Source organism: Magallana gigas, chromosome 1, assembly GCF_963853765.1.
Source record: "Magallana gigas chromosome 1, xbMagGiga1.1, whole genome shotgun sequence".
NCBI classification, from domain to species: domain Eukaryota; kingdom Metazoa; phylum Mollusca; class Bivalvia; order Ostreida; family Ostreidae; genus Magallana; species Magallana gigas.
In genome coordinates this window covers 23,499,791-23,507,477 of record NC_088853.1, presented here as the reverse complement: position 1 = coordinate 23,507,477, position 7,687 = coordinate 23,499,791, and the positions used below count along the sequence as shown (strand labels likewise).

The 7,687-nt window shown below is 33.6% G+C and overlaps 1 long non-coding RNA gene across 1 annotated transcript; it reads right to left on the bottom strand.

Moving 5' to 3' along the window:
* Positions 1 to 4,464: 4,464 nt before the first annotated feature.
* On the bottom strand, positions 4,465 to 7,383 carry LOC117688259 (uncharacterized). Its single transcript, XR_004600977.2, has 4 exons — positions 7,165 to 7,383; positions 6,678 to 6,830; positions 5,829 to 6,124; positions 4,465 to 5,746 (listed from the first exon to the last, which is right to left on the bottom strand). It is a non-coding gene; the product is annotated as an uncharacterized lncRNA (long non-coding RNA).
* Positions 7,384 to 7,687: the final 304 nt, after the last annotated feature.

The following is a 7,687-nucleotide window of genomic DNA, read 5'->3' as shown; positions in this document are numbered from 1 at the left end:
GCAACCCATTCAAAATGCAGTAAATAAATTTCCAAGTCTGTTGTACCATCATAAATTTGATGTTCTTTTTCTTTTCTTGAAAGTCTATGAGAGTTTACAAAATGTTCACGAGGAGGTAACTCCTGTACCCTTGCCTGATTATTTGACATTCGGCCCGGGGTCTCATAATTCTCATTTATCTGGGAACTCTTGTTTAATTGAGAAGCATGCAAGGACGGCTTAGTGTTGAGAGTTGAAACAGAGTGTCTTTGAGTACCAGGTTGTGAAAACGTTCTGTCCAAAGTATCTCTTGAACTCTCACGCGAGTGAATGTCGCGTCGGGATTGACGGGAATCTGTGGACGTCGAGTCAAAGTGTACGCGTGCTGGTGTTTTAGGCATTTTATTTTGATTTGAAAATGAAGATTTATCTCCAGAACTAATTGGAGTACTTGTAACAAACTCACGATTTGATTTCCGAATGTCTTTAACATGTTTATTTTCAGTTTCCAATTTCATACTCTGAAATTTTGGATCATAACTCGAAGTGTCGTGATTTTCTGAAATACCTGAAAATTCTAAAAATTATTGTCTAAGTTCTTTTCTAATATCTTCCCTTAGAAATTCTGAATCAGGTACGCGTAACCCACTCTATGTTTTTATTGTCCCAGAATATTCTTTAGGTTCTGTTAACTCTAAATCATATTGCGACAAAGTAGTTTCATCGACAAAGCCACTCGTGTCCGGATAATATCGGTCATTGAAAAACACTGTCTCTTCTATTGTGTCATGCATTGTTCGAACAGGTGCTCTGTAAACATCAGGTTCTGTGACGCGTGGCGCACGGGCAATGTATGACTCAGCAGTTTTTAGAATTCGGTCAGATAATTTAGTACGTGGACTTTTCTTATAAACTTCATCTAAATCAATCAATTTTGATTATGTTTATTGAACCAGGTTATAACAAAACAGCTGACTGAAAAATACGTGGGCGTGAAATACACAAGTGGTTTTACCAACAACCCCAAAAAATCACTCAAAAAGCCAAATACAGCGGGCTCAAATCCTTGGTAGACGGCACCATTTTTTGTAATAGGACGGGTTTGGTCAGAATAACTCTCTGAAATATGTATACCGTTTCCTATGTATTATAATTTATTTTCCAGGTTCTTTATGATTTGAGATTCTGCTTGGTCTTAATTTTAAGTTAAATAATAGATATTTCACCTTTTGACACCGTTCAACACACTGTAATGAAAAACACCAGCTTCAACAAACAACAATATTTATAGAAAATAACAAAAACAAAATAATGATAAAAATTGTAAATTCCTGCCGAGTATAGACCAAAAATGTTACTATCAAAAATTCCTATCAAAAATCCCTATGAACACCACCATCAAAATAATCAACAAAAATCACCCCCATCCTAGCGTACGGGAACGCTAGCCCACCTAACCGGGGGAAAGGCCTAGGTTTAATACAAAAATCCCTTTTAATAAGAACCTAACACTTATCTTTTAGTTTAAGGGCCGAAAATAATTCAACAGGAGCAAATGACGACGACAAAATGATCAAATTACTCTCCTAACGGGTGCAACCTGTTAAATATCTAATAAACCATGTTAGAGAAGTGAGAAACTTACAGCAAATCAATGCTTAACAAGTCCCCAAGAAACTACGAATTTCGGGGCTTTATATAGCAAACCACGACAATAGAAAAATATAACGTTAAATCTAGTGAATAGACTGTAGGGGTATGACCTTTGACTGTAATTAGCACCACCCGAAAAAGGTTACTTCCGGTATGTTAACCAATAGAAAAGTATAAACAAAACTGGACATTTCCTATGATGATCGAACACGTGTGAAGGATTATTATCGATCAATATGTCAAAACAAACCTATTTATAGTAACCACGGAAGTAAGTATATAATCTAGAAACTTCCAAATATTATTATAAACAAAAGTAGGGGCAAATAGGGAATATATAACGTGAATTTAACCCATTCCTGCTACATATGTATCAAATTGATTACTAAATGTTCAATTATTCTAAAAAAAAATGACTCATATGTTGGAGAGAGAGAGAGAGAGAGAGAGAGAGAGAGAGAGAGAGAGAAAGAGAGAGAGAGATATTCAATGTAGATGGTGTTCGACGTTTTGCTTTCGGGTAGGTTAAGGCAACTCCGAGTTTAATGACCGTCAAAATTATGATCAATTTAAAAACTGTTTATTTTTATGAAAACAACTGTTTTCATAAAAATAAACAGTTTTTAATTTCGGAATATTAATACCAAGTGAATGTGTTCACCATAATTTTATTTTTCTACTTCGGAATCGACTCGATCTTTGAAGCTGCCGTACCATGGTATCACTAGACAGTTAAAAATAGATCACTTTTTTAACTTAACAAAAAAAAACAAAAAGTGTAACACTACCCCGAAGTTCATCTGTATGTTTGCTACAATAATTCGATCAGCAATTAGTTAATGTTTATTAGTATTACTGCTATACTCTGTCCCTAGTTTTTGCTTCCACCACTTTTTGCTTGATATTTCAATAATAGTAACTATTTTTGTGCTCAAACTACGTTCATCAACTAATATGAACAATGTCCAGATTATCTGTTTTGAAACGCCCCCTCTACCGCTTTAGGTTTCAATACACATCCCAAAACTGTAAGTCTACGGAGATATTGCATTACATCAGCAATTAATAAGCCCGGATGATAACGTTTAAAAATTGCGCGATGTATTCCGAGTGTATTCCGAATGGCGAAAAGATGTAAACATTTCCCATTATAAATCTCCGTAAGAAAATTGTTTTCGTTCCTGTGAATTTTTTGAGTGAAAAGGGATAATGGTTCAATGAAGATATCTTGGATATATTCCCTTTCATCGATTTCAATTGTATGTCTTGCATAGGTACATGTATGTGTGTTTTTATTAAAAATCATCAAAAATTGATGGAAGCAATAACTTGGGACAGACTATAGAATCCTTTTGTTAATCGCATTAAATAAATATTGTAAATATTTATCGGAAACCCTCTCAACTTCTTTAATTTCATTGAAAATACTACGTATTTTTCATTTAAAACAACGAAGCACAGGATTCTAGCAGCACTTTTCAAGTAGTTTAGGTCATATACCGTTGATATTTACCAAAGTCATCTTTCATAATATCCAGGGTAGTGTTACACTTTTGCCTTTTTTTTGGTACACATTGACAGAGGAAAGGCTGGTCAAACCATATAAATGTCGATCTGCTTACCTTATAAAACTCGCTGATTAAACAAAATATCCAAGCCTGTATTATCCTGATTATATCATAACTGACACTCATCTAAATCTTAGGTATCTGTATTAAATAAGTCTTATTTCGGCATTGTTTACACTGCATTCCGATGATTTTCCCCCGACATGATCTTCTTTTTAAAAAAAACATGCTTGTGACGTCATCAATGATAATTATAGGTAATAGAGAGAAATCGAAGATATATTTAGTTAGAAGAGTTTCTAGTGATATTTTATGCCTGTAGTTTTTATTTAAGGTATCTCACTCCTCATGTTTTGATTTCATTGCGCATATGATCATTATATTTAAAATTAATATGATTTTATTTATTTAATCATCACAGATAGATTATTATTTCATAATTTCACAACATTCATAAAGAAAATCCATTTGAATTCAAGAAACAAACAAGTTTTATGGGGAACTATTTTTTCGTGCGGAAGGCTTTTTAGACGAAAATGACAGAAACAAGCAATTTTATGAATTTTCAATATACTTTTCTTTTTATTATACTCTATTCATTATTCACATTTTTAACATTTGATAGGTTTGTAACATATTTTATAGGTTCTGTGTGACATGTACAAAATCAAATCTTGAGAATATGATAGCCGTTTAGCATAAAATCATGCATATATATAGAACATGTCTGAATTTTTTAAAGCCAAATTTTGCGAGAATTTTACCTTTGAAGCCCTATATCTAAAATTTGACATCACTTACCCCCATGTTATATTATGTCAAAATGATACTGAATACATATTTAGGCAAACTGGATTAATCTTATAAAATTCTTGATATTCAAAAAGTTTTTATTTCAAATCAAATTGTAACTATTATAGAAATTGTCTATTTTAAGTGCAAAAAGGTCACACAAAAATTTATGCAGCTTTGTACAAATTTTTTTCGTAATCCCTCTATTCATTGTGACCATTGTGCATAATTAAAAACAATATTTGAAGAAATAAGTTTGCTTAATCAAAAATACTGACAACAAATCCTAATCAGGATGAAATTGCATTTTAGGTGCAAAAAGGTCAAATTAAATGGGCCATAACTCAGAGGGATGGATACTGATCCTCCATTATCTTTGTATTTTTTAAGTTTGTTTTGTATACAGATTTCAATGATATACTTCTCAAGAAAATTTTGATACAACAACATTGAGGAGTGGGATACCTTAGGGAATGAATTCAATATTTATTAATTTTATACGATATAAAATGCCTTGCGTCATGAGGAAAGGGCCCTTAAGGTCAAATTTTCACATTTTTTGTTTTTTCGTAAAATCAATTTGTTGTCATTTTTTATTTATAAAAATACCAAACTTTTGCTTATAGCACATAATTTAACGATTTTACGGGTATTTTTGTGATGCAATGTTTAAAATATCTGTAAAGTCGACGAGGACATGTTGACGTTATGCAAATGACGTTAAACATTTGCGGAGTGATAACGCTTGTCCGTTTAGTAATATTTGTCAAACATTTACTTGATTTCGTGTCGTAAAATCTTAATATTATAGGGAAGGTATCAATAATTATCAGGGATAACTTAGTATTCGGTAAACTTAAAGTCCCGTTTTGTATATCTTACTGGTAAATCGTATAATTCTTTAAACACTCCATATTAAAGTACACGATAATGTGTCCGTTTAGTAATATTTGTCAAACATTTACTTGATTTCGTGTCGTAAAATCTTAATATTATATGGAAGGTATCAATAATTATCAGGGATAACTTAGTATTCGGTAAACTTAAAGTCCCGTTTTGTATATCTTACTGGTAAATCGTATAATTCTTTAAACACTCCAAATAAAGTACACGATAATCATTAATATTTTTCAAACACTTTTATAATTTGATCATTAGAATTTGTAACAAATTCTATTTTAAACTGAAAGAAATTCATGATATAATTTATTCGTAATTTAAGTAAAAATAAATTAATAAAAATAAAGTGTCAGCTAATACGTGCCGATATTTTAATTTTAACTATTTCAAAATTAAATTCGAGGGAAAAACTAATCCAACTCAACAATTTTTAATGCCGTAAACTATCGTTTCAACAGACTAATCGGTTAACAATTGCCATCTCAAATGATTATGAATTTCGTTTCAAATTTTATTGTCGCTTTACTTTAAATGATCGAAGGGAGATTCAACAATTTGAATGATAACTTCATAATTCATCCAAAAAGATCCAAAAGCTTATTTTCAATAAAATCAATTAAGCAAAAATGAACATAACATCCGTCGATAGATGAATGAATTGAATGAATAACAATTCTAGTGAAGATCAATGTTAATGAATGAACGAATGACAGTTCAACAAAGATATGAATGGATGTGGTAGCAGTCAGTTTTTTCCTCAGTAGGAGCGGGGCACGTCAGATCCCTCGCATGTTCTCGCACAAACGGTCTCAGACTTTTATATAAATATCGTTGTCTCTCAGAAGAGAGGCCGCCTGGAAAAAAACAAATCTTTTAAAAATTAAGTCTTATGTTTACATTTTTTTCTGAATCAAAAACAAACTATTCTAGCTATACCTTTGGCTAATACTAAAGGAAGAGTACTGCTGGAAAAATCAGCGGTGGGGCTGCGGCATAATGTGATTGGCCTTTCATCATCCCCAGAAATCTCTTTTGCAAACACGACCCCAGGATTAAGAGCACTTAATCTGAAGTGGTGGTAGCCTCTGATGCCATAAATTGGACAAAACTCATCGGCAAGGAAGGACTTCCAGTCCCGCCACTGAAATGTTTCATTAACGATAACGGCTTTGTTAACTTTCGATGACTTTTCTACCGTTCTCACCAAATCCGAAAGGGAATCATTGTCTGTCCTGGAATTTTTGTATACATGTCAATGAATTTTTGTATGTTCTCTTAATTAAATTTGCACTGATTAAACTGAGATATCTTAATGCCCGGTCACACTGCCCAAAAATTGCGTAAACGCACAAAACGCGCACAAATTTCGATTCTTACTTGATACGTGAACATCCGCGATTTGAGGATTTATTTACACTAGTTTTTTTTCTGACGTGGAACATCTGTAATTGTCCGCCGATATACGTTATGCGCGATTCAAGGTTTTGAGTGCTCGGATTTGTGTAAGAGTTTCCGATGCAATGCGCTCTATGTTACGTTAATTTTGCTTAAATAATGTGGTTCTTATGCGCACAATGCTTGAAATATGCGTGGACTATAAGTGATCGTTTAAGATAAATGTTGCCAAATATCGCGTTCATCGACGACTTTCCACTGAAATTAGCAGACATATAAGTGATATATAACGCATATGATCGTTCCGTAGTTCTTGCGCAATTTATCTTAAATTTCCGCGGCTTTTGAACAGTGTTGCCGGGTCCTAAGCAAACGCAATACCGATATTACCGTATGTAGAGCTTCTTAATATGAGCGAATCCAGCATCAACTAGACAATTGGTGTGACCAGGAATTTGAAATCTAACCGTCACTTCACGATGTAACCCGACCATTACCCGCCAGCAAAAGTACGCCATTACATAGCGATTTTTTTTTTATGTCCTGAAAATATATTGAATGCTAATGTAAAGGACCAATGGGATTGTGTAGATTTAAGATTTTGTCATTTCAAGAATTTTTTTATTGTATTTTATAATATTTGAACCTGCACAGTTATCGCAGTGAATATGACAGGCCATCTCGCCAAAACCATAATGCTGAAATGCATGATGCAGCAGAGATATGACAGTGTTTGGGCCGTGGGACTGTTGAAAGTTCTACAGACCTTTGATAGTAAAACATTTAAATTCATATTGTTCTGGTGTTTATATCGGAACATAAACGCCGCTCACGCAAAACTAAATTTTAATTTATATTTTTATTTCAAATGTAATACCTTTCATTGCTCTCATCACAAACAGATTAATATCTGGTATGGATATCAATTTTAGTTGAGGATGCTGGCAGAAGGACTGGATTTTCGTCAGATGCATTTCCATGGGGCACTGCTGGAAGGGGAAACCCGTATTCCTCACTATAGCGTATGATGAAACTCACCACCCGAAATGAAAGGGCATGCTTCGGCTTTCTTTCTTTGTTGTGATGGTTCCTAGGAACCGGTGTTATATAGTGCATTTTCCCCCTAGCCATCTTTCCCCCCGGAAAAATGGCTATATAGCAGTTCTTCCCCCCGGAAAAATGGCTATATAGCAGTTTTACCCCCAGGGAAAGCTGACTATATAGTGGGCTTTCCCCCTTTTTATAGCCAGATTACCCCCACGGAAAACCTACTATATAGTGGATTTTCCCCCTTTTTTTACATTCCGGCCATTTATATGGTGGACCATTCGTGGTAATAATTTGCAATAATTGATATGATATTAATTTTTCATAGAAAAGGATAATTATGGCATTTATTA